The sequence below is a fragment of the Neolamprologus multifasciatus genome, chromosome 1 (assembly GCF_963576455.1).
Source record: "Neolamprologus multifasciatus chromosome 1, fNeoMul1.2, whole genome shotgun sequence".
NCBI classification, from domain to species: Eukaryota; Metazoa; Chordata; class Actinopteri; order Cichliformes; family Cichlidae; genus Neolamprologus; species Neolamprologus multifasciatus.
Window position 1 is genome coordinate 32,772,907 of NC_140439.1, and position 26,113 is coordinate 32,799,019.

The following is a 26,113-nucleotide window of genomic DNA, read 5'->3' on the forward strand; positions in this document are numbered from 1 at the left end:
CACACACACACCACACACTACCCCTCCCTCACCAGGGCTCATCCCCACAGGAAACTCCCCAGAATTAACCCCACCACCCCTCTGCAAGGTAATGGTACAGTCCTAACGGTTTAAATAGCAACAGGCTGAACTGACACTGACTGCAAACTGTGTAGTTGCTCTGCAGGATTTTTGGGATATCGCTGATTTGTATTAACAGAGGTCAGAGGTTATAGTCAGCTGTCAGAACAGCAGCCTTCAGATTTTCTGTTTTCCTTTTCTCTTTTTGGCTCAAGGACACATCAGCAGGGCAGATGCTCGTTGTCATGGGTACCTGAATGTGGTTCCTGTAATTTACATGAAGAAAGTTCCAAGAGGTGCACATTTTAGTTTACATCTAATCACCACACCAAGTGGTTTTCACTGCCTACGCCATGTTAGGATAATGACTATCTATAGTAACCCCAGTCAGAGACGCTCCCTTTTGTCCCAGAAGCAGAAGAGCTGCTTCCTTTGAGGAACAGCTGTATGCCAAAGTATCCTTGAATGAGACATTGGCTCGCTTTGCTGGCTGCTCATCCATCCTGAGAAACTCTGGATAAGCATATCAGCAAAACTGGATGAAATATTCCTTTTCCGTTGAAGCAGGAAGGAAGGGCTGGCAGTTTTATTTCTCTGGGTGTGGATGAGTGTAGAGGTTATTATGGATGTGTCTGAGTGGCACCTAGAGCGGAAGATGGATAATCATAGCTTTGCTGCTCCACATATCATTCCTGTGGTTTACATACACAGAATATACTGACTGTGATAGAAGAGAGGTCTGTTGCTGCAGAAAAAAAAACTGCAGTTATGGTTTGACGGTGCGGTATATGGATGCCCGGCATTTCCCAAATGATAGTAGATTATATAATATAAAAGGCCTTTAATATATAGATGTATTACATAGGCCTCAAGAGGCCTTCTCCACCGTCTATCTGCAGTCTCCCTGAGCCAAAACTCAGGGAGTTTTGGCTCAGGGAGTAAAAACTTTATATAGTTTGTTTTTACTGAGGGTATTTACATTGTCCTGTAATATAAAAGTGAAAGGCTTGGAAGTGTCCAAATCTGCTTGAGCAAGACATTAAAACACTTCTGTATAGGTCTATTTACCCAGATGGATATGATACAGTGCACTTTATTACTGTGATGTGATGCAGGTGGATAGCAGGCAGAGGATGTATCCAAAGTGCAGGACAAGACAGCAGTAAACTAAGAATCACAGCTTTATTTAATGCTGGAAAAACAACAGAGAAAATGAACTAACTAACCAATCTATTGGTTGGGCAGACAGAAACTCACACGCCGTGAGGGAGATGCAAATAATATATACACAGGGAGAAGATAAGACGGAGAGGACACACCTGGGGAACAAAGCCGAATCATACACACGAGGCAGGACTCTATCAAAATAAAACAGCAAACAACAACACACTGAGATCTAGATTGAGACACATTAGCTGGCCTGTGAATTAACATGAAAGGACAAGAGACACCAGACAGACATGGGACTATGACCAGGGAGACAAATGATAAGACCATGGAGATTAGACAAAAGGAGATGCAAAAGGAGATGCTGATGACAAGACAAGACCAGGAACAGACTAAACACAAAAGAGAATTAACATAATAAAACAAGAGCCAGGAACTAGAAATAACAAACTCAGACACACTAGAGAATACTAACTACAGAAAACGAATGCAGAACTAAAACATGAAAATCTCAAAAAAATCCCAAAGAATGAAACACACGGTCATAAACCCAAAAGCTAGGTCCAAGACCCAGGACCATGGCAGCTATGTTCTGAATCATGTTGCTGGGTTGGTCCAGAAAACATACCTGTGAAAATATGGAGATGTCTAGAAGACAGAGCAGTGGACTTTTTGACCAGACTGTTTAACATAAACCTGGTGAGTGAGAGGATGGCACTAATAAAGGTTAGTGCCAGAGTTGAAGATGTTGAGGCTTTCTTTGGGACTGATCAGGATGGACAAAATCTCAGGTTGAGCAGTTAGAGAGATGAGAGACGAGGCTCATTTGGACATGTGCAGAGAAGGGACAGCGGATATATTGGACTACCTATGAATCTACTGATCTATGACCTCAGTAAAAACGTTTCGAGTGAGTTTATGGCTTCAGTTGCTTGTGTCATTTTTAATTAATACATTGTGTTCATTTAGTAAATTAGGCTCCCGTTTAGATGTTGATAAAGTATTGAATGTAAAAATTCTGAAGGTTCTCAGTTAGCTCTGTCCTTCAGCTGCAATGACTGGTCTGATAAATCTAGATAGTGGTGGTGGCTCTCTTTCAAAAATGTTGAGTGTTGAGTGGGTGAATTGAAGACACAATCTAGGGTAGTTTGGATAAAAGTGGTATATAAATGCAGTTTGTTTACAAGAAGCTTTCAGAGGTAAAATTTACACAAAAATAAGATTTGCGGGAAAAGTCTGACAAAATAAAAATCCAGCAGCGTAATACAAATACTTATTTACTGCTTTTCTATTCCGTTAGTCATCTTGTTGTGACCCATCAGATTAGTTTTTCTATGCCTTAACTGGAGTCTCTACAGCTGATATGTAAACCATATACCTACCTGCTGGTTTAGATATTTATGCAGCATTTACAGCTCAAAATCTCTTTCCACAGACACATCTAAGAGTTTCATTAGAGAGATCAGAGATCATTTGTGCCTTGCTCACTAGTGTACATATTGCGTTAAGATTTAAATTTAAATTTTGATCCAATATTAAATGCACCATATGCAGCAATATATGATAGCTGTTACTAACTTGCTGTTACTATATAATGCACATTTGTGTGACATACCATGACAAAACACACACACATGCACGCGCACACAAAATTCATATCTGTGGTCAGTCTGTCAACTCTCACACCCCCATCAGAGGACTTGGTACGGCCTGCTATGGGACATCATTATAAAGAGTAGATGTCTTACATAGAGGCAAAGCTCTCTAATCCGAAGGCCAGATAATTCGAGTGCAAAGAGGATTAGCTCCACCCCAGCAGAGCCATTGGCTAAATTTAGCCCCCTTACTCTCTGTCTTCACCAGTCTCCATTTAACCCCTCCTCCAAGCCCCACCTGTGACTGCCTTCACCCATCCATGTAGGGACACTATCCACCAATCACACATTGCAGTTCTTTATTACGCCATCATGACATCTACAGACATGCGCATCCACATAATCCACCCTCTCGGCCTGTTATTCTGGCCCTGCCTCCTGTCAGCGTTAATGATACTGTGTCACAGCTGCGCACACTTGATGTAGACTCTAAGAGTGAAAATTTGTGCTCGGGTTTTACACTTTGCAATGTCTCCGTCCTTCATTTGCAGAGCTGTGTCCTCTGGCAGCACAGTGAGATTGCAGCTGATGATGCCCGCCATAGGCCTGCCTCAGGAGGAGGGGCAATCCCTGCAATGAATTGAGGAGACGTCTCATGCAAATATCCAGGAAATGAATGGCTTCCAGGGGAGGATTCTGGAAAGGCGTGATAAACCCACTCTTGCATCCCTTTTAGCATGAACTCACTATTTACTGCTTTTACCTCCTATGAAATCTGTATAGACTGCAGGACCAAATAAATTTTTATTTCCGTGACCTTTGACATCCTTGCAACCTTGCATTATTGTGGAATTAAAGTTTATTTTTGAGTCATTGTCATACAAAGAACTACATTCTACTATATGTTTTGCACTGACTTAGGCATTGACTTGGGTTAGTGAAATTCCTTGCTTTCTCTCCTTTTCATGTCTAATGCGAACTCAATTGTTGCAGCTGTTTGTTTACAGTCTGATTTGCTTAAAATACTGTTTATAAGACCCTCAGGGTTTCTGCATCTTCAAGTGTCAGTTCTTTTCAGCACTGCAGCTTCCTTTTGTTGAGTGCCTCATCTTCTATATATGTGGGCGCAAAATAACTTTAAGATAACAAGGCGGTGAAGAATACAGCAAACAAAACCCTGCTGGTACAATTACTGAGACATAGCTTGGTGTTTTTTCTCATCTGCTGGCTGGGCCTTAATGGAGTCAGTGCTACATAGCTTAGAGAGGACGCTCCACATGATTGTGGGTCTCCGAGTTAAAGCCGAGTCTTATATGTAGCTCATTTCCCCTGTTCTTCATATTTGCCTACAGTTGAAAGATAAAAAACTATATATAAAAAATATGATCCAACCAACTTTCTCTCAATCTTGTAGAAATGGTAATAGATGAAATTTATGAGTTTTTTCTCCCAGCTGAGTAAACATTGCTTTGTGGAGTATATTCAGAAGCAGAAAAATAATGGTTTTACATACAAATTTTCTGGTGAAATCTAAGTGAGGCCTCTTTGTTTATTTCCCCAGCTGTGCTTATCATGAATTATTAGTATGGAGTTGCTGTGCCTTCATGCCTCCTGTTTGCTCCTAATTAAAGAGGAAAGATCTGAGGGAGTTAATCTGCTGAGCTTTGGTGAATGGAGGTGGGATGTGGTGGCGGGTGGGAGACGGCCAGGGTCCGACCACCGCAAATCCCAATCATCTGGTTGGACACGCCGACTTAGCTTAAGTCACCTGACCTGCTCTCTGGCACGGATCCAGGACTGCATGCAAAGACACACAGAAGGGTGAAGAAACAAAGCAGTTGGTTAACTTCAATTCCGGGTGTGAACAAAGTGCAGTCACGGTTTTGCGTCGCTGGAGTCATCTGAACTGGTCAAAAACTGCTCTGATTGGTGGAACACACACTGAGTTTATGTGACAGTGATTTGTACTGTGGTGTGTTTCGACTGCACAGAGACAGTAAATCCCAGGTGATGAGGATCAAATGGACTTACTGACCTGCAGCGCCACAGATACTGACATCTTGTGGGCACTGAGATTATTGATAAATGCTTTTAATTACAAAAACATTATTGATTTATGTCATCGAGGTCTTTATTGTGACCTTTCACAGAACACTGTGGAAATAAGCTACAGGAGGCCTCGTGTCAGGCTCACAGGAAATACTCGTAAATGTTAATTTTGGTATTTTCCTGGCATTTGTTGATACTAAACTACAAGCATCCACATATTCATCACACACAATGACTGTGGGGTGGCAGTTTGGATGTCAGCCAGTCCATTCAGCTGAATGACAGCAGCATGACTGGTGCACTGTTATCTGTGCAATTACACCACACTGTATCATGATAATAAGGTACACTTTGAAGTTTGGAGCTTTTTTTTGCACACCGAGATGAAGAAAATAAGGATCTGATGGTAAGAATCTCACACCCGGAGTCAATTTAAAGTTGACAGTTACAGAGAATTGGTATGAAGTATCCTGAGAATTGTTGTACCTGTAAGGTAAGCATGTGAAAAGCTCTGCTGTAACAAATGGTGGGTGGCAGCTGAGTGAACAGTGCTGCTGCGAAAACAGACAGCTACAGCCCAGAGGAAGCTTTTATCTTTATGGTGTCAGAACTTTTTATGCTGAACATGTGTCAACTTTCCCAAAGTAACAATGATATGAAACTTCAAAGAACAATAGTCAGAGCATCTTATGGCGCGATATTTTTTTTTTAACATACAAGCTGTGTATTTACATAGAGATTTTATTCATTCTTTCCTTACATTTAACCTAAAACTGCATTTATCAATATGGTTATATTAAAGGTTAAATGGCTATATGTTTTTTCTGAGGGATCAGCCATAATCAATAATAACAAACAAAATAATAACCTCTTCATCTTTGAATTCAGGTGTTTACACTTGCTGGTATATAAAATCCAACACCTGGTCATGCAGCCTCTCTTTACTAACATTTGGGAAATAATGGGTAATTCTTGTGGGTTCGTTTAAATCTAGTATGGTGGTGTAATCTGATGTGGATGTGGTTCCCAAATTTTGGGAACTACAGCAACTCAGCTGAGAAGTGTTAGACTATGCAAAGTTACAGAGCAGGGTTGCTGAGTGCTGCTAGGCATGGTGCATTGCTGTTGCCTACAACTATGGAGCACCGACCTAATCTGCCATTAACATCTGCATGAAAGCGTGTACCAGGAGCATCATGTAATTTTTCCATGGGTAACCAGCTCCTGTAGGTTAATGTGTACTGGCTGAAGTGACTTAAATGACTGAAGACTTGATAAAAATGCTAATTTTGAATGAAAATTTTTGCTTGAGTGTTTACCTTAGACACCATATAGAGTGGTAGTACATAAATTTGTCTTTAACTTGTGTTGTTGACAGGTGGACAGAAATCCAGCAGCGCTGCTTTAAATCAAGCTAGCATGTTATCTAAATCAGATTTTGAGCAAATTTTGACACAAAAAAATCTATATGATGCTGCAAAATATAACAGAGCCTTATTTTATTAAGTAAAAATAACCCTCATAATCAATCTTTTACCACAAGCTATAATAATAAAAATAAATAAATAAATAATAATAAAAAAATAATAATAATAATATGAGTTTACTAACTTTCACCTTTCTAATAATTATCAAAGCCAATAGATGGCGTTGTGATAATGACACTAAGGGTGTGTAAAAATGGCCTCCGTTGGCTTGTAATTTCCTGTTTTGTTTAGTTTTTTACCTAAAGGTAACCATGTCTGGCTGCGATGCGGTTTTAGTTGTGGCTTGCAAGCTTTTTTAGCACACTGCACCTTCAGTCAATATGGGTGGACTGCACAGACATAGACACCTTCTAATTAATTGTAAGTAACGTAACGGTAAAATATTACAATTTCATTTGTCCAACCTGGAACACAGACCTCTTTTGCTGGCTGTCGAGGCAGGTAATTATAATTAACCCCACAACTTGCAATGCTATTTGTCAGGCAATTGCATTTAATATGTTTGAAATCGCCATCAACACTGCAAACACAGGCAGTCCAATTCAGTGCCTCAAATAAGCTCAGGTCATTTTTGAAAAAGACTTAGCAGTCTAGTCACTTGGAGTGACTTTAAACCTTTTATTAACTAAATAGATGCCTCAGCAAATAAATACCCTATTGTATAGCTATGGAGAATACTGTTTTTGTAGTATAAGCATGTTTTTTTTTCTACTGTAAAGTCCCAGACACAAAGGCCTAGAGACTGGTTGGAGACCCTTGGGAACCGGTGGTCTATATATATTCATTATTTATTTATCAGATGCTGGAGGTTATACAGATTTGGGATTTCCAGGGGGGGTCATGATCTGAAATCTAGGTCTGTGCAGCTGGGTCTTGAAGGTGAGCTTTCTAACACTGGGTCCTGTGTGGACTGAATGACTTTTTAAGTCAGCCTCAAGTGGCTTAGATGAGCTGTATGCACGAGTGTCCTGTGGAGTCAGTTTTTGTAAATTGGCAACTATGACTGCTTTGTTAAACAAGGTTAAAACTAAAAAATTGAACCTCAAGCAAGATCCCTGGAGCATTATGTGTTTAGAAATTTAAAAACCACAAACAAAAGAGCTGCCAAATTGACCTTGAGTATTAAAACCACTTTCAAACATCTCCCCACTGTGGCTGTTTGGACTGCAAACATTTCCCAGCGTAGCTTTAACTGTATATAAACAACAAAGGTCAGAGTTAAAAGACTTGTGGACACTGGTGCTGAGTGAGAGGGTCCTTCCACTGAGCTGTGAGGCAGTTTATTCTGAAGGCACTTCAGCCAAATGATATGCCTCTCGCTCCTCTCTCTGCCACCTCCTCCCTCCTCTTGCAACTAGTGCGTTTTTGTCTCTCTGTCCAAGTGTTTACTCAGGATGGGGCTTTTTTCCCCCAGCTCTATCTCTTCCATCCAAATCCTCCAACTTACAAAACCTTCTTTTATCACCACACAAAGGCAGCTATGTACTTCTTTGTGTCATGCTTGTTACCCTGTCTCACTCATGTTCTGGCACTCTGTAGACCGCCCCTGCTTCATCATTCCCCCCACATCCCTCCACTCCTCCTCCAGGCTGCAATAATGTGTCTAAGTGCAGCTCGGTATGGCTGTGAATGGGGGCCCTTTTCAATACCACCTGCCATTTATCTAACCCTCGGCTGGTTACAGGTGCAGGAGAGAGGCGTAGCTCCGAGCCCAGATGCTTGTGATGGCTGGGAGGCCTGGATCCCTGCTGTGCCTCCAAAACAACTTTTATGCGGTTCAATTTCACGTACAGTGATGGAAAGAGTACGCCTGTTATGTTGATGACACCGTACGCATGTGTTTGATGAGGTGCCAGCGTCTGTGCAGAAAGGTGAGCTTTAAAGATGGTAGTAAGTTTTATGTCTTTGTATGAGTTTCAGGTAAAATCTTGATAGCTTTTATTTCAGGTTCAGCTTTAAATATTTAAACATTTTCTAGTTTCTAGTGTTTTTATATGTATGTTTATGATATCAAAGCTTTCATCTTTTTCAGCGTGATCAGTATTTTCATTTTTGTGAAACAACAAAAATGGAAGCACAATAACCCACGATTCCCAGAATTGTCCAGAAATTTAGTCTAAAAATGTTTTATTTATTTTACGCCCATCTATCCATCCAGTTCTGCTGCAGCCAAAGACACACCATTGGAGATTATGGGGTATTTATTGTGATTTTCTCTTTCTGGCAAGAGACATTTACTTGCACAAGGCAGCAGAGTGGTCTGATTTATCAGTAATGCTTTTGTCACAGCTGTGATCCATAACAGCAGATAATCTGTGGATGGAGTGAAACAGCCTCAAACTCAAATTCTGAGCTGGGAACTGATACTCAGAAATATTTTTTTCATTCTGACGGGTCAGTCTGTCCATACAGGCAAGCAGTCATCTATCTAGACTCTTAGCTGGTTCATGAAGTTACACAGTAGATTTTCTTTTTAAAAGATTTTCACTTATCAAGGTTTCTTTTTTCCTGCCCCAGGGACACTGTGACATTATTAAAAGTGATTCCATCCGGAAGTGTGGCCTCACATGCCAGCAAGGCTTAGCTGAAAAACACTGATTTTTCTTCATTAGCTCAGTTCATGTCATTCTAAAGATCCAGAAATAACTCTGGCTTGATTTTAAACACATAAGCATGCATTATCCTTTTTTGAATGAGGATATGTGATGGTATTTGCAAGCTCTAATTCATTTTGTTGATGCCCGAAGGCAAATAATAGAAGCCACATACAACATACATTTATTTATTTATAAATCTGGCCGGCTAAAGCCAGAGGGAATGAAAGGTCCTTTTCAGTGATGCCCTGATTTGTATCAGTATGTATAAGAAAGTTAAGGTTATTCTAAACACTGCATTCTTTACAAGACTGAGTAAACCGAGCACACAAGGTCTTGTTTTTTGTGCTCTTTTTCTTTCTTTCTTCCTATTGACATTTAACACAGAAAGAGACAAATGTATTTCATGGGTTTGGAAACTCTACTTATGTTTGCGTTTGCAGCATTTTGGAGGGGGGTGTTATAAAAGTTTCAAACAGCATTCCTTTACCAGTGTATTGTATATAATGTGTTGGGAACAGAGATCATTGCAGAAAACCTCCTGTGCCTGCAGAGGGCAGCTGAAACCACAGGAGTTTTTCTTCGCCCCTCTGCCTGGAAGGGATTTGCAGTCATGATGAGACAACACTGAAACTCGCTGTTCTACATTATAAGCATCTACCTAATGTTTGCACTGCTGAAAAATGAAAGCGCCTGTGATTCACAATGTAATGTCAGGAGATTGTACTTTTCACCTCTCATCACTGGGTCCAAATCATAGATCATAGATAGTCTAAATCATAGATCACTTTTTGATACATTACCAAACTGAAAAAGGGGAAAGCAAGAAAGGAAGCTTAATGTGTTTGGAATCAGTGACCTTTACCGTACTGTATGGCATGCAACCAATATGGATCAAATGAATTCAGTGTCTTTGTGTAATGCATTTTAATCTCTGTGTAGCGTTACTAACAACTAATGTTGCTACAAGATGTGATTTATAGCAGCCCTGTGCAGAGCAGTTCTGTGACTTCAGCAAAGTAATAATAGAAAAGTAGAGTCCGCCCAGCACATAAAGGTCACTGTAGTTCAGAGAAGCTACAACTTAAATTAAGCAAAATGTGCAGCAACCTTCACTTAATTTCTTCTTTAGCCTTATTACAGAAAGCAGTGGATCACTGTCTGTCAGCTGAGCAGCAGTTAGTGGTTAAAGTTAGTGGCTTGAAGCGCTCCCTTCAAAATAAAAGTTTATACGGTGGAAGATGGGGTTTGCTATGGTTTCAGCGTATTTGACTACAAATAAATTAGTAACTACAAGATTACATTTATAGTTAAATCATCTGGATTTGTGTGATTATGTTTTGGGTAGTTACATTTTCAATATGCTGATGAATTTTACTGTATAAAATAAAATCAAAGTTACCCCCCTTCTTCTTCTAGTGACAATTTGTGAACTATAAAGTTATTTTATTTCTTTTTACTTAATGAAAATCAAAAATGGAGACTTTGAATAAGTGTTTCCCTGGTGTTACACAGAGCAAAGTGCTTTGTGTGTGTATGTTGTGGATGTGCAGTTTCAAGCGCTATTTTTTTTAAATTCTGATTATGATCTGCTGTCAGTGCTGAGTGTTGGGAAATGCATGATAGTTGTACTGAAAAATAAAAATAAATATACAATTATGTTGCAAGTTACAATAATTGCCATGTAAGTGACATCATTCCCAAATAATCTGACCCATCATAGGACCAATAAATGTAGTACTCCCAACCATTCCATTAGAAAAATGCAATACAGACTGTTGCATTGGGCCATACAAACAAATTTTAGCTTCTAAGTTTAAAAATCCATTCAGATACATGGCAAAGTGATGCCAAACCATTATTTTGGCATCATTATTTATGTGTTTTTATTTAAGACGATGTCTCCCAGAGCAGGCGGTGTCAAACACACTGGAAACCACTGGATGCAGCCATCCTTCAAATCATTTGCATGCATTACTGTTACTAAACGCATTACTATTCCTGTTGTTCTGTTACTACACAGTAATGTAAATGTCTTGATACTTTTTTTTTTATCTATCCAAAGTTTTGTTAAGGCCACAATTAAGAAAAAATGTTAGAAGTATTTTATTTGCATTGTGAGCATAAAGTCAAAAATTTGAAAGTAAAATTGAAAATGTATGTAAAGAATAAAGTAAGTTTAAAGAATAAGATTAGCTCCCAAAGTTGTCACTCTGTAGTGTGATTAAATGATTTTTAAGCACAAGGCATTTTTCAGGGCAGCTGTGCACTAGCTGCCCCTAATTTGACTTAATACCAGTAACATTTCAACTGTATTCTTGGAATATTTCCTTGATTATCTTAATATTTGAGTTTTAGTCTTGTAATTTCAGCTTTAATTTTGAAAGAACAAAAACTACTGTTTCTTCTGGATGTAACTTTTCACATTTATTCCGACATTTTGACTTTATTTTCAAAGCAATATTTCAGCTCCACCCATATGTTTTATTTTCATAGCTATCACAATTTCAACGTTATTCTCAAAATAAAAATGAAAAGTCCTTCTCATATATTTCTTTCTTATTTATGACACAGACTTTCACGTATTTTTCATTTTCAAGTTTTCCCAAGTAACTTTGAATGTGTTTTCATTCAGTGATCTAGTTATTAGTTCGGTGGTATGCGGTCCATGACACCTTGGTCCTAGTAGCGTGCAGGGTTCGTGTTCCTTTATTGTGAAAAGCACAGACGGGATGTTAATCTGATCTTTCCAGCTTCCTCCGTTTTTTCATTTCGACTCTGGGGACCCGACCACGATACTTTTTCACAAACCCGGACAGTGACCGTTTCACAATATTAGTTACCTCTCCAAGTAATTTTTGGGAAATCACTAAAGTTACTCAAGCCCCCCTCACGAGTTTACACTGACTTCCTCTTGTCTGAAAGTCTACTCCATGAAAAACAAACCACTGAGCTTTTAATAGTCCTCGTGCTGACTCCTCCCCATTGAGTTGTCCTGGGAAACACTAACAACTCTGAGAAAGTCAGTCTTGTTCCTTGAAGAGAACACTTTTGGTTTGAAAACCTGATCGCTGCGCAACTTTTCACTCTTTTTTTTTTTGAACATCCAAATACTGCGAGTTCACCAACAGGAGGATTATTATGTGTTCAGAACATTCTTTTTCATCTTCTTCACGCTGAGCTTCAAGTGCTGAAGGTAAGAGGACTCCTTTACAATGTAAACCCGTTATCAGCTGTACTATGAATGGAGCCCGGCGTGGCTTTGTACGTATCGGGGTTGTTTTACATTGAGAGAAGTTGTTAAATGGCTGCTGGGTGGGTTTGTTAACGTGTTGCTTGGTAGCCATGACATCTTCACTTAGAGCCTGTGGGGCCAAAAGCTAGAGCTTCTCACGTTTCTGCTAGCTTTAAAACGACGAAGACCAACATAGACGTGTAAAATGATACTGTTCAAAAGAAGCTAAAGTTTAGGAGGTGAAGAAGAAATGCTTGTGACTTGTGCAAGTATGCTTATATCACCACTCCGAAAGCTCTCATACTAGCATTAAATGTTGTGTTCATTAGCTAATAGTATTTAGGATTGTATTATTTAAGGAGCCCTATTATTCTTTATATGTTAATTCTACTAAAGTAGCTTTGCATGATTTCAACTAACCCTTATCTTATACTAGGCCCCTCATTTCCACCACCCAGCTCGCTGACCTTCTTTTACCATGATTTCAGGCTGTTTTGTGCTTTGTGCAGTGTATAACCCCCACCAAGAGAATTTTAAACCAAATTTTCCTGGTGTTTGGGCTTGGTTAAAAAAGTCTTCAGGTGTATGTAGTTTAAATAGATCAAGTCATAAAATAGTCAAAGAGTAACTTTGCATGATTCAGAGTTCAAAGTAATCATTATTTATCTCATACTTGGCCTCAGTGTAGCTCTTTGGTTCGTGCGTTGCCAGAAAAGAAGCTGTTTCCCCTTCTTCTACAAGTTTTTTTGTGATTGGCTGTCTGTTGCAAACAGAAAGTCTAAAAGCAGGTGGGTGGCTCTGCTACCTGCTTGAGTTATTTAAAAATTAAGATATCTCTCTCATCTCTTGCATCTGAGATGAATATTTTTAAAAGATCCTTTCTTGTCTATCTATCTATCTATCTATCTATCTATCTATCTATCTATCTATCTATCTATCTATCTATCTATCTATCTATCTATCTATAGTTTGTTTAGCATAGCATATTCTCCACTGTTTACAATAATCTCAGCACTGTCATAAAAAAGGAAGATGAGCGTGAGTAACCATTCTCTGGTTCAAAGTACCATAGAGGAGAACAACCTGATTGCTTCGAGCTGATAGGAGGCCAATCGTAAGCACCTGGATGAATGTGTGCCATGAAAATTAAGGTAGCTCTGGTAAGGTGTATCTATGTGCAAATGTAAAAAGAATCCGAAATGGATACATCCTCAACAGTGATGTCATAGTTGGTTCTCAAAAAAAGGCCTGGAATTTAATTTAATAATTAGCTATATTTACATATATATATGTCATTCTGAGAGAAATAAAATTGATTTGTATGATTACTTATTTTCACATGATTGACCTTTACCATTCTTAAGGATTTAATGAGGAACACTCAGATTACCCAGTTGTTATCAGGGTTTTCAGAGTTGGCCTTTTGGGGTGATTACACCTATTTTGGCTGTTTATTAAATTAAATGATCAAAATGTATATTAAATTATGTTAATTATTAAATTAATCAAATGATCTTTAACCAAAAATAAATCAACTGGTTTCATTAAAAAAAAAATTGTTGGATCTTTGGCGCCATTTTTCTTTTGGTTTTTTTGTATGAAGCCGAAACCCTGGTAACTGTCAATAATTATACTGACTCTGCACCTAATAACCCCCCACAAGCACAAAAAGAAATTAAAGTCATTGTTGGGTTGGGCAGATGCTTAAAATCTTTTCAGGGTTATTTTTTTTTCCTCATTAAGGAAGCCTACTTCCAAGAGCTGATTTTACTTCCTGGTTTGTTGGGAAGGTCTGCACACATGTAAGCAAAAGCAGTGGCCTACTAATTCACTTACACCCGCTTGACCTCACCCATTTGAACATGTTCAAAGGGCGAGGCACCAAGGCATGGCTGCTTTCTGGGTTCCCATGTTGTAACACACCCATAGCTTCGCTCTGAAGTCACAACACAAGCCTCATCTTCTTCACTTCCTGGTTAATTTGAGTTTATCCCACTTGCCTGGGTACAAGCAGTGAAGCCGATCAGTGGCTTGTTTAAAGAGAATCTTCTTATTCTCTTAAAAAGAGTCGGGTTCTAAATGTTTTACATTTTTCCAGTGTCTTTGAGGATTATCTCTGGCCTCAACATCAACACTAATCTGACAAGTGATTCTACGCTTTCTTAATACTCACGCTATCATCCAGTCTATAATAATGTTGGATCCTTGGATTCCACACTAGTGTTTCATCTTTAAATAAGCCCTAGTAATGGCAAGAGTAAAAGTGAGAACAGGTGACATTGCTCACATTTGTTGTCACTCCTTCATAGTGGAGTGACCCTGGTAATCTGACTTGTTTACAGAGATTTCCTGCTGTCATTGTTGACTTGGTAGAACTGGCTCTGTTATCTATCAAGCAGCCCACTCATCTATTTTGTATCGCTCCATGCATGCCTTTGACTGTGCAATTGTCCTGTAAAAATGAGTCGGCGCCAATGAATGTAGGCCAAGTATCCATCACCCCCATATTATATTCTTTGACCAAGAGAGAAAGAAGGAAATGGACCTGTTGCGACTAACTTCTTGAAACCTCTTACACAGTGGGTGTGTCACATTTGCAGTAACACTTCACCTAGTTGATATGAACTTTTATGTTGCAAAAGGAAATTTCCAAGTTGATAAATATGAAGCAGATATATTGTAGAGATGTGAGATTGCAGTGCCTTAATTATTAGTACTTTGACAGCGAGTGCAGAATAGCTTTATAAAGACTTCGAATCAGCCCTGCAAACTCACCTAGTTCATTAACTTAACACTTCAAATATGCTTTGTACTTGTGTAATGTGTCAATGTGTTTGAATAATGTTAAACTGTTTTCTCAGTGTTTGAGCAGTTGCTTATCCTGTCAGGTGTTGGTCAAAGTTTTCAGTTGCAGTAATTCAAAATCATCCAAATTTTCACGACTGTTTGTGAATTTAATGGGAACCTGTTCATTTTCATCTTCCATATTGGTCTTTTTGAGGACACTCCTAGATAAATTTGTATGTTTTGCCATTTAAAATAATCCCTTTTTCACTAATATTGGGCCTTGGTGTGGCCTCAGTTCTTCCACTGTATGAAGTAAGCAATTGCGGCCTCTCTCCCTTTAAGGGCACCCACCCTTTAAACTAGCTTTGAACAGCAGGTCAGTTTAGCTTTGTGCACACATCCAGAGCTAATTGACTGAAATCACTGGTAAGGATATTTGCTCTCATACATATTTGCTGTCATACAACTCTAAGAGTGGGGAAAAAAACTATCTGAAACTGGGCGTTGAGTGGAGTATGAAGCCTGAGCTTTTGGTGCAGAGATTACTTTGACAAACAGTTTCTTCATTATTTGAAACTTTGGGCATATTTTTAATGGGCATCTATAAATTTAAGAGAAAGCATAATAAGTCTCATTTAATATTTTACAAACATGTTTTTTCACTTTCCTTTGAAGATTTAGATGTGAAGTTCAGTGTGAAATTCAAAACACTAACTTGAGATTTGCAAACCAGAATGAAATGTTAATATCGTGATTTTGTTAGAGTGGCACTTACTGGATATGTCGTCTTTTAAAAACGGTCTCAAACCATGTATTATAGCCATCTTCAGATGATGGTATTAACAAACATGACAGAATGTGAGTGCAACAGTAAACCGAGCTGCAGCTGAGCTCTTTCACTGCCAACACATTTTAAAAACCAGTGCACATCATTCCACGTTTTTTCCATAAGACACAAGCTATCAGGAGAGGACTGTGCAACTTTTCCACTAAACAAAAGCTTATTACTCTGCTCTCTGCGTCTTTCCCTGCAAAATTCAGGTTTATTTCTTAGGACGTCCTAGTTAGCGATATATGTTTAGCTCCGTTATGAGAGACAAATGAAAGAGGAGTTGGCCTCCCATTTTGAGTACTGTAAATTTCCATGAGGATCCTGCTGGCTCCAAGCAGAACCCCGTCAATTTCTCATCTTTACAAACCCCCTAATTTAATGATGATGGAGGATACGCACAGTGTGGGCCTTGTAATTACACTGTATTTGGTATAGAATGGAAGCATTAGAGGAAGTCTTACAGGTACTAGTTCATCATGTAGTGCTGTCTCAGGGATAAGTTTTGGTATGCCTGGGAGGGCGACTGCTGAATTCCCCACTGATATTCACAATAAAGCCTTGACTTAGTTTTTGTTAAGGCTGGAATCGCTGGAATCCTCTCAGCACGCCAAACAGCAGCCGCACTCATTGTTCCAAAACAGCAGCTATTTCCACAGCTTGTCCAAACGTTGTGCCCTGGAGCAGAGTTTATTTTCTCCTGGAAATTATTGAGAACGCTTTGATGTTAATTGTTAATGTGCCTATGTTGATATCAAAATTTAACATCACGAAAAGTATCAGCTTTGTGACAAAATGCTAACTTTGATTTGTTAAAGTTTGCTTATGATGAATTATTTACAACCCTCTCTCTGTTACCAACATGTGCAGCAGGATTTTATAATCCTGTAAACAAGTGTAACCGTAGCAGTTTCTCCATTTGCATGCATTCTGCTAAACCCTCTGTTATTTACTTGTGTTTGATCAGATTAGCTCTTTTTAATGACACAGATGTCAGATAATTTAAATCACCTTGGGAATTGGTTAGAATAGCCTTTTATTAAAAACCTAATAATAAATATAACTGTGGGAATTTCTTTATTGAACAGAAATAAGCCTTTGTGTGCCAACACAACGGGAAGACAAACAGAACAAACAGAACACAACATACAAAAACTGGATTGCCTGGATGGATGAGGAACAGCTTGAATATTTACTAGCGGATTTAAAGGCATCTGGAGGAGGTCTTGTGTTTACATAGTGAAATCTGATTTCAGTATGCAGGTGATGTTTGGGAGCCGTACTTGAGAAACAAAGGTGTGCGAGATAGTCAAAAGGTTATGATGATCCTCAACTTCTGCTAATTTACTTGATTTACTTAAACTAGCTAACAGATTATAAAGCCTGCCAAGATACAAACCAACTAACATCACTGTTAGTTGACTTCTGACCAGAGGTCATGAGATATATCTCTACAACACTTTCTGAATGTTGGTCCGCTGCTTTTTTCTACCTCACAGTTAACATGTAGAAGGATAAATTGTAGCAGTTTTCTTTATTTGTAAGGTGTTACATGTGTTTTATTCTGAAAGTTCTGTCGCTGCTAAACCGGTCCTGTGTCGTGTCTCCTTTGTGCTACTGTCGCACTGGAGAAAACGGTAGTTGAAGAATGAGGCATGACCAAAATTATTGACCGTGTTCAATAAACTTGTGATCTTGTTTTCTTTGAAGCACTTGATTCGAAAATAGGGAACAGGTCTGCGACAGCTCACGCTCAGTCGCCGTCTTCAAAGTGATTTTGGTGCATCTAGATGGAGGTAAAGTGGCAATAAGACGAAGTCTTAGTCAGCTATCGATTTGCAGTTGAATGGGATCAAATTGGCAATTACATGCAATCTGTTGGTTGTAATATGGTGATGAATGATGAATATGTGAAAATTGGAAGTCTGACATGGAAATTCACATGTACTACATAGACTTACATAGGTTTGAAAACATAAATTCGCTTGGCAAACGTGCGTTTATATAGGAACGTAACCAGAATGCAGTCATTCTCGTCTCAAGCAGGTTGCCATTGTATGATTGACTAGCTAATTGGCAGATTAGCTAATTCAGTGTTGTTGCACAGTCCTGTCACCCTTCTGTAAGTGGACTTGAGTTTTAGGGCCAGTCCAATCAGAGCTGGTTCATGTGTCCTTCAAGCGGCTGAAAAATGAAGCCAGGGGAAAAAAAAAACCCAAATAACTTTAGCCTCTCTTATTCCCCACTTTATAGCAGTTGTGCTTAGAGTGAACTCTCTTTATAATGCCATTCATCTGGAAGCTTAAGTTAGGAGTGTCGACTCTTGTTGGACAGGTGTCATGACAGAGGTGGCCATCATGTCTGCAAGCTACCTCACCTCCACCAAGTGTAGTCACTAAACTGGGTATTTCAGCAGTGTTTGCTGTTTGTAAAAATAAATAAATAATGACTTTCTGCGAGGTGCAGATAGTCTAAGATATTTGTGGAAAATGTTTTGTGAAAATTCTATTATTTTGTTAGTTTTTTTGTCAGTTAGCACTAAATCGCAGATACATTTCAAACCTACAGTTTATTGATGCAGGTTGCTAACCTAGCTCACTAGCATTAGCTAATAACTAGGAACGCCACCCTCTTGTCTAAGTTTGGTTTCTTGTAGTTTAATAACCAAAACGCTAAGATTCAGGTGCTCAGAAAAAATAGAAGAGGTCACGGTGGCTGCCTCCAACTTTCATACAGTCCATAGTTTCTCTAGATGGATCTGGATGATACTGAGGTGTTCCACACAAAGACCTGACCAGCATACAAGAAGGGGAAAAAGATGGAACGGTGTGGGGATAGATGGTGTCTGTACCTAGAAAATAAAAATAGCCTGTAGCTGAATTGGGCTGCAGCTAATGATTATTTTTGTTTTTGAATATGTTGTGACTTAAATAGTTATATTTTGTAAAAATGTAAAATCTGTTCAACAGTGAAAGCTCCCCCAAATTTTCTGTATTTTTTTTTTAAATGATTGAAAAACTAAATATTCTTATATGTGAGAACCTGGAACCAACTGACTTGTTTTGAACCAAACTTAGCAGATAAATCAAGTCATTAACCATTTTTTTGATGAATGCACACTTGATTTATAAATGTGACTGCAGGACTTTTAATGTACCAAGCCACTGTTGCCATTGATTACTTCTGATTACTTTTCCACCAGATGAAATCAGTTTGCAGTGTGTTTACTATCTATTCTTTTCTGGTTCAATATCAGGATATACATTAATATATAAAAATCATCACAACATTTAAGTGATCTGAATACCCAAACATGTTGCCGTAAGTAGAACCTGTGTATCTGCACATGCTCAAAACTGTAGCATTGCTAAAAAAAAGAGTACGCTTGCAGTTATGCCACTGCAGTTGCGGCATACACCTGACCTGTAGTCTGTTGGCTCCGCCTGTGCCCTGTGACATCAGGGCTTTGATCAGCCTACTGTCTGTGTTAGCACAAAGCCATATTTAGCTCAGTGTAATCAGTGTGGTGAGAGCTTGCATGCCTACTGAGAATACCTGCCTAGTATAAACACACCTGCTCTCTCTGATGGACTTAAAATTAATTTAATGATCACCTGAAGGAGTCTGCTCACAGCCGGTGTCGTCAAATAAACTGTGGGTAAGGTTTCCATTGATGCCTTCATGTGCGTCTTAGTTGGCTGAGACAAAAGTGTGATGCGACAGAATTATAAGAGCAATTCAACAAGCAGCTTTTATGTTGTAGGCGGTGATGACGACTAAATAAAAGCATTGCCGTGTGTGAAGCGGCACACTGAATTTGCAGGTTGTCTTTCTCGTGTTTGTTTTGATGCAATTCCCTGGGGCAAAGTCTGTGATGCACCTAGCAATGTCTGCCTCACTGATAATGCGTTCAATAACAACTAATATGACCGCTTTTAAAGTTGTAATTTGGCTCTCCTCATGGTAATTTACATATTTATCTCAACACACGTTTCTTTGAAAGCCATTTTTAAAGCTGCAAATTAATACATTCTATAGGGCATCATTAAACTGGTAGGAATACTGTGAAAGATGTGCTTTGAGACAGAATATGGAAGCTTTACTTCTTTATTTTCCAAAATCTTCCTGTAATTGGTGAAAACAGGGTTCTGACGGCTTTCTCATTCACATTATTGTTCTAAATGGTCTACTCTTCAGTTTCTTTTTTAGTTGTCTCCTAGTTCGATCACATGGCAGGCATGATCCTTTTTGGGGTGGATGTCATTTATTTCTCATAATGCAACTTAAAAGTGTCTTGTGTAGAAACTTGCATGCCCCACTGGGAATTCAGTTCCCCAAACAAACTGCAGAAGCTGTAGATTTCTATTTTAAAACCATTTCTAAAGAAGTGGTGAAAAGGTTGACAGCTACTTGTTATCTGAATTGTGGAACTCACCGAAATGATCCAAGACAGGTCAGGAGTGTAAACACACACAAACACATGCATATTTGGGAGCAATTTAGAGGGTCTGATTGACAGAACTTGCATGTCTTAACTTGACTGAGAGAGTACCAAACCTTAGGTTCAGGCCAATACTGTCTAATGCTAACACTAACCAAAAAGCTGCTGTGCTATCAAAGAATTAAGTATTTACATACATTAATTTCACATGTAACTTTGGTACTTTATGTAGCAGTTACCTAACAATGTGCATCAGTCTCGCTGTAGACGTAATATTAATCTGATCATGGCTGCTGTGAAGCTGGGGTTAGCGTTGCTCAGGATTCTCTTGGCTAAACCTCTTACCTCCCAAATGAGACTAACCAGCACTTTCCTTTTCTAAAACTTTGCTGTCTCCCCATCTTTCTGTGTGCTATTTGCCCTCTGTTTTGTACTGAGTAGTAGTTCGTTTTGTAACTAACACTGTGGTCCCATGAAATGTCAGATGATCATTTTGAGAGATTTTGTGCAATGCTCACCCATCGCCTGCCAGTGAATGGATTGTGCATTTGGAATTCAGCTGAATTTATTGCATAAAAGCTTTCTTGTTCATTTTCAATAGATTTTTTTCATGTAGTCCTGAGAGAATTTAAACTTCCTAATAAATATAAATCATCTAGGTGTCAGGGAAGAATCAAATAGACAGATTTTCCATCGTGTGGAAACAGAAGGGAAGGGATGGCTTTAAACCTAAGGAGGAGAGTTGGTGACGGCCTGGGCCCTGATTACAGGCTGGCCCCCAGTGTGCCTCACAATAAGATAATGCTATCTGGGCTCACAGGTATTTGGTTTCAGTGGAGAGGGTAATAACTGTCACCACGCACTGAGGAGACCTTTCATACCCCGGCCTTGTGTTGTCAGCCAGCATTTGTGTGCTGTCTCTGCACAGAGGCAGCTTTTGTGAGGCAGGGTGAGGTCGCGTCACCACCGCGGTCTCATATCTGTTCATAGAGACAATAGCCCGGTTTGATTAAATCAAACAGCCGTGACTACCTAAGTGGTAGTCAACATGGTGTGTCGAAGTAACTGTGGTGGGGTTGTTGAGGAGGTGACGTAGCCCCGACTAATTTAGCAGTGCTTCAGAGGAGCAGGGCTGATAGTGAACCGTAAAAAGAACCAGACAAGGGTGCAGCGTAAAGCAGGTGCTCTCTCTCAGCAATGGTCATGTTGTAGCAGTAGGTCAGTAACTAGCGGTTAACCAGGGAGAGAGAATGTGAGAGGTTAAACAAACCTCTGGGTTAAACATCAAACCCAGCTGAGCCATACGACGCTTTAATCCTCCTCCAGTGTGGCACAGCTCTATTCATGCAGCAAACTCTCAACGGGCCCAAATGTTCCAGTGAATTCTTCATGAATTTGACTGATATCATCGTCTAGAGTTTTAGAGGCCTTGTGAGTCAGATATTGTTCACGTTTGGAATGAAACATTTATTTGGACAAACTGCTTGAACTCCTTCATCCTTAAAAGGCCTAGTATTTAAACAGCAACTTTAACATGTAAACTTTGATTCAATATTCATTCAGAGCACATTCATTTCCAAGTCTTAACAAAGCGTTTGACGTGGGGATCAAGGATGTTTAATGCCTGTGTTTCGTGAGACTTTAAAACCAGCTTGAAAGCTGTCTCCCTGGCACTCTTGTATGCCATTTGGTGGAGGCTTTCTTTCAAAGCCTCTTACTGTACCTTGAGGCCTTACACTAAAGCAAGCGTGACTTGAGCTGTGAACCTGTAAACTTTCTCCTAGTGTCAGTGATCTTAGTTTGCCTCGCAAAAATCCCAAATATCACATACCTGAACCGTTGACTTGGTGGTGCTAGTTTCAGTCATTGTGCAAATGTACTGTTTATAAGATTGAGGAAACCTGCATTCAGCTGAGAACGAAGAAGTCACTTGGATGAGTGACAAAACGTTTCTCCCCACTGAGAACGCTACGTCCAGATGAACAGAATGAACCTTTTGGGATTTCCTTACCTGGATGATTGAGCATGCATCGAGACAAAAATCCCCAGTAGATGCTTTTAAGGGATGGTTTCTGTGTTTTAAAACTGTACATATATATATATATATATATGTATATGTGTATATGTATATGTGTGTGTGTGTGTGTGTTTGTGTGTTTAAAGCAAAAAACACCAAAAGGGCAGAAAGGATAAAGTATCCAGGCCAGGTTGTCCTCATCTCCTTTGTATTATAGGTGAGGCACAAACTCATTTTTGCCCCTCCCTGAGACTTTTCTATGTTGTCATCATGGAACCTGGGTGTTGGGTGACACCTCAGGTCTATATTGGGCTTCTGTCCCTCTTTAGAGTACCTCCATGTCCTTGATGGCAGCTCCCTCTGCACAGCAATATTCAAAAAGCTGTGTGAAGAAGCAGCCGCAGGTAACTATTGCCCCTATAACAAGGATCCTCATTGACATTCTTCAAGTTAATTAATGGCCAATGGGAGGTTTTTGGCCTAGAAAGGCTGCTGTATGAAGCTTTAAGGCTATTAAATGCTAATGCAATGGTATACATGTCTGTCATGTCCAGTGGTCTGACCTGTTTTCTGCACCAGAGTGTGCATGTTGGTGTTTTGGGATTAGTATCCAGGAAAGGTTTGTTGTGTCTTTTGCATTTTGTAACATCACAGGTAAAGATACAGACTCAGGAAGAAGCCAATACAACCAAATTTGATTTGCTTAATGACATTTGTTAAACAAGGCAGCATTTGCTAAATATTTAGAAATATTTAGAAATTAGTGGTTTTAAGCCTGCTGGCTTTGATGATGCTTTAAATGTTGACCATAATTCTTTAAAACTCACTACAATTAAAAACATTAATAAAATCTCATACAAACTTTTTTCTTTTTTTGTCCAGTGAATACAGCAGCACTGTAAACATGTTCTGAACTTTATGTCTAATTCAGTTTTATGAATAAGATTATAGGTCACTAAACTGAGGCGGGATAATAACTCTGTAAATGATCTCTGAGAATGGGCACGTAGATCATACTTGTAGGGTGGGGCTAGGTCAATGCCTTAGGATAATCCATGAAACCATAACGTCTTTATTTCCTGAAGCGTTTTATTTTGGAAATGCTCTGCCAGTGTTGATACAGCCTTTGGCTGATATATTCTTGTAGTCCTACAGGAATTCTCAGAGAGAGATAGAAAAGATTGTAGTTATGATTGCATTTAGCTCTACTTTTGACCCGCGCATTTCAGAAGGTGCAACTTAATTTCAAAGATAAACTGTCTCTGTTTCTGGTTTTTTGCCTCACTTCTAACACTTTCATTTCCTGTTGGCAAGTAGTTGGTGAGTTTTTGTAGACAACTTAGCCTTACATGCAAACTGCAGGTAACCATAGTGATCTGCTAGTGATAAAAGTGATTGCAATGAGATTGTCAGTAATCATTCAGTCAGTGAGGAATACATATTTTTGCCTAGTGGGGTCACCAACATTCCCTAGGCCTGTGACAATGGGCTTTTACATGTTTCTACATGTTCATCCAATCAATAGTAATTTCAGGCATTTTGAAACAAACAAAAAAAATCCTTTAAAAATCTTGAAATATAAAGATTAAAAATGTAAAGGTTGCACATACATGCATACTTGTTTCTACTTTGATCCAGGACCAACTAAAGCACAATAAAAAGTAGCATCTTATAATTTCTTCCACATATTCTTTTCTATTCACTGCCCTAGCTGACCACTGCATTATGTAGACATGTCTACAAAGCTCTGCACAGCACCTGTGGACTACCAATATAATGCCACTCCAGGTTAAAGTACAGAGCAAAACCAAGAGAAATAAAAAAGATAACAGCTTGATTATTTCACAACTTTAAAATTTAGTTGGGTTTGTGTAGTTCTACTCTTTGTTATTCCAGGTTTTTGAACATGTGTCAGAATGCATCTCAATAACTAGACACTATAACAACTTCCTTCTCTGTCGGAAGCTCTTCTGGGATACCGAGTCATGATTGTTTGAGCCAGATGTCGTGGATGTGATGATGCAGGCCGGCTCGGGGATGTCCAAAGATGACATTAAAATTAAACTAGTCATTTTGTGATATTTGCCTTCTTTGGCTACATTTTTCCTCAGGGAGAATCACTTGTATGGCAGCCCCGTAAGAATGAGGCTCTTTAATCAGCTAATAAACAGTCATTATGTGTCTTGTGCACATGGCTATGTTGGGGAATCCTCAGCTGATTATCAGGAAGGGTGTAGGAGACGGTCCGATTAATGAGTTGGGAAGCTAATCCTGTTCATCCTCCCATTCACTCTGCAGTCACATGGCTATTATGGCTTATTTTGATAGCCATGGGATCAGCGGAAGCCATAACAGGTCCATTCAGCACCCCTGACTCGTCACATCGCTGCCCTGATAACAGCATTCAGGGGCCTTTGTCTCTTGATTCATTGGTCCATTTGTGACGGCTGTGCACTTGAACGTGGCTCATGCCCTGCCTCTGTTCAGCCTTTCAGCTACAGAGGGGAAAAAAATCTGTTTTAGTAGCAATTCAAAGGCAGTTTCTGCTGTAAAAGAGACTCTTAAGCAGCTTGGCCAAAGGCTGGCTGCACCCTGTGCTTTAGGTGGAGTTAATGGGTTGTGTCATCTCTATAAGCAGGTGTCGGGTGGCCATAGGGCAAGCTTAGGGGATGTCATTTCTCAAGGTTCTTCTGTTACCAGAGAAAGGGTTTGCTTTATACACTATTTTTTCCCAGAGTTTTCTTTCACTGAATATTTTCTTTTTCTTTTGTGGTATGATTTGGTGCAGTTTTGAGTCAACAATTTTTTCTTAATATCTGATTGCACAGGCAAAATAGCGTTTTGTTTAGGCTCATTTCTGTCTACATGAAGCAAAGCTCTAACGTAATATTTACTCCTGCTTAGTTTCACACTTGGAAATGACACAGTTGTTCTTGTTGTTGTTTTTTTAATCTACCGGTAATTAAAACAACGTCAAGCAGTATTTGTTTTGTCAGGTTTTAGCATTATTAAGGATGAAATCTGTATGTGTACTCTGTAACTTGACCCAGGACTCCAGGTATTATTCACAGCAGCATACTGTCTTGCTGCAGTAAATTGCCTGGAACTTGTTTACCTCTCAGCAGCCCTATGCATTGCAGAAATCAATGCATTCAGTGTGAACCTTTTTTGTAATTTCCTGCACCAGAAATGACCCACAGATGTAGCTATTTAAGAAGTCCCCTGTGTTCTCTCTCTGAATGACTGTTGCTGGCCAAGAGGAACTGTTAGACCAGATGAACTGTCACACCCACTATATTGTATGACCAGGAGGTCAGCAGAAGAAAGCAGATCAATGGCAATCTGATGAACTGATACCAGACATGCATTCAGTAATATTTTTATACTTTATTACATTTAATCAAGCGACTCCCTATCCTCCCTGTGAAAGGGCTTCCTGGGGTCATAAATACATAGAGAATTGTTAGTTCATTGTTTTGGTTTGATTTACTGTTATTGTCCGAATCCCACTTCTATTAAGGACCCTAGAAAAAAAGGAGCGAGTGGACAAAGCTCAGAGAAACCTGATTGTTCCTGGACCTGTAGCACAAAATGTCAAATAAGAGCCAAAGTAAACTGGTGCTAGATAAAGGTGCAAATATTTTCTCAGGAGTTTGTCAAGATACCAAACAATTGTGATAAGGTGAATAAAGAATATTGCCTGTGCAGATGATGTAATCTGAAATTTGTATCACAGTTTTTCCTTTGCATCAATACTGTATTCTGTTATGGTATTTGAACATTAAATGGATACCTCACTCTGAACACATTTTAAAAAATAATTTAGATCTCACTTTTTTGTGTTTTCTTTGT

The 26,113-nt window shown here is 39.2% G+C and overlaps 1 protein-coding gene and 1 long non-coding RNA gene across 9 annotated transcripts in view; both read left to right on the forward strand.

Annotated features, from left to right (window-relative positions):
* Positions 1-6,529: 6,529 nt before the first annotated feature.
* On the forward strand, positions 6,530-11,026 carry LOC146526108 (uncharacterized). 2 transcript variants are annotated; one of them, XR_014872241.1, is made up of 3 exons: positions 6,530-6,718; positions 8,043-8,229; positions 9,474-11,026. It is a non-coding gene; the product is annotated as an uncharacterized LOC146526108 (long non-coding RNA). The 2 variants fall into 2 exon arrangements; XR_014872249.1 differs by having other exon boundaries at positions 9,506-11,026.
* A 691-nt stretch (positions 11,027-11,717) lies between these two features.
* The window catches only part of akap13a (A-kinase anchoring protein 13a), a 124,143-nt gene continuing 109,747 nt past the window's right edge, over positions 11,718-26,113 (forward strand). For 5 of the 7 annotated variants that reach the window (XM_085157923.1, XM_085158239.1, XM_085158161.1 and 2 more), the window contains exon 1: positions 11,718-12,148. The gene's annotated coding sequence lies outside the window, so the exon portion shown is untranslated. Of the gene's footprint in view, positions 12,149-13,702; positions 19,462-26,113 lie in introns of those variants that run through there. The other 2 variants (XM_085158000.1, XM_085158085.1) reach the window with 2 other exon arrangements.